Genomic DNA, 1,640 nt, shown 5'->3' on the forward strand with positions numbered 1-1,640 from the left:
ACAACTGCTCTTTGCTCCTCATTTTGTATAAGCCAAAGTTTGTTCATCATTCAACTTCCACAGCGACTTATCTATTTCTAATGCTTGGCAAATTTTCCAAGGATTTCCTCCAGTGGTGCAGTAAAACATGCTATCACAGGCCTAATTTTTCTTTGAAGGTTTCTATTTTATCTTAAAAATCTGTATGAATTTTGTATGTAAATATACAATGTCTTCTTCGTCAGAACCACCCGGTTGGCTGCCATCCGAGCTGCGCCTCCTGGTCACCACCACTGCCACGCCCAGAGGTCGGCTTCTTGGGGACGTGGCTCCCAAATTTGAGGCCAATACCACCGCCTGCCGCGTCCGTTTCCACGACTTTCTGGGAAACTCATGGGGCTTTCTCTCATCCCACCCTCAGGACTTTACCCCAGTGTGCCCCACAGAGCTCGGCAGAGCTGCAAAACTGGCACCGGCATTTGCCAAGAGGAATTGTAAGTTGATTGCCCTTTTTTTTTTCTTTTTTTCCTTTTCTTGAGACGGAGTCTCTCTCTGTTGCCCAGGCTGGAGTGCAGTGGCGGGATCTTGGCTCACTGCAATCTTGGCTCACTGCAATCTCTGCCTACCGGGTTCAAGCCATTCTCCTGCCTCAGCCTCCTGAGTAGCTGGGAATACAGGTGCGCGCCACCACGCCTGGCTAATTTTTGTATCTTTGGTAGAGACGGGGTTTCACCATGTTGGTCAGGCTGGTCTCGAACTCCTGACCTTGTGATCGTCTGCCTCAGCCTCCCAAAGTGCTGGGATTACAGGCGTGAGCTACTGCACCCAGCCAATTGCCCTTTCAATAGACAGTGTTGAGGACCATCTTGCCTGGAGCAAGGATATCAATGCTTACAATGGCGAAGAGCCCACAGAAAAGTTACCTTTTCCCATCTTCGATGATAAGAATCGGGACCTTACCATCCTGTTGGCCATGCTGGATCCAGCAGAGAAGGATGAAAAGGATATGCCTGCGGCGGCTCGTGTGGTGTTTGTTATTGGTCCTGATAAGAAGCCGAAGCTGTCGATCATCTACCCAGCTACCACTGGCGGGAACTTTGATGACATTCTCCGGTAGTCACCTCTCTGTAGCTGACAGCAGAAAAGAGGGTTGCCACCCCAGTTGATTGAAAGGATGGGGATAGTGTCATGGTCCTTCCAACCATCCCCGAAGAGGAAGCCAAAAAAACTTTTTGTGAAAGGAGTCTTCACCAAAGAGCTCCCATCTGGTAAGAAATACCTCCGCTACACACCCTAGCCTTAAGTCTCTTGGAGAAGTTGGTGCTGTGAGCCAGAGGACAGCTGCCAATCATGCCTTCCTGCAGCAATTCCATAAAAACACGCTGGTGTCAACACACCAAAGCTTTTAGGTTGCTATACTACTGGCTTATTAAATGAAAACTGGCAAGTTTCTTGGGATTCTTTACACTCTGCCTTCACCAGCATTCAATTCTGTTCATACATCAGCACTCTCTACTGGTTCTCTTTGAAATATGTTCTGTATTTAAAACTCAAATCTTGCTGGATCTTCGCAGGGCTTGTGACCAATGAGGTCATATTGGTTGGTGGTTGAGAAAGCTTGCTTCCCTCCATCAGAGAATGATATCAATTTTTCCCTCCAT

At 47.9% G+C, this 1,640-nt stretch overlaps 1 pseudogene; it reads left to right on the forward strand.

Annotated features, from left to right (window-relative positions):
- The first annotated feature begins 208 nt into the window (after positions 1 to 208).
- LOC707299 (peroxiredoxin-6 pseudogene) lies at positions 209 to 1,276 on the forward strand (annotated as a pseudogene).
- Positions 1,277 to 1,640: the final 364 nt, after the last annotated feature.

This window comes from Macaca mulatta, chromosome 5 (assembly GCF_049350105.2).
Source record: "Macaca mulatta isolate MMU2019108-1 chromosome 5, T2T-MMU8v2.0, whole genome shotgun sequence".
NCBI classification, from domain to species: Eukaryota; Metazoa; Chordata; class Mammalia; order Primates; family Cercopithecidae; genus Macaca; species Macaca mulatta.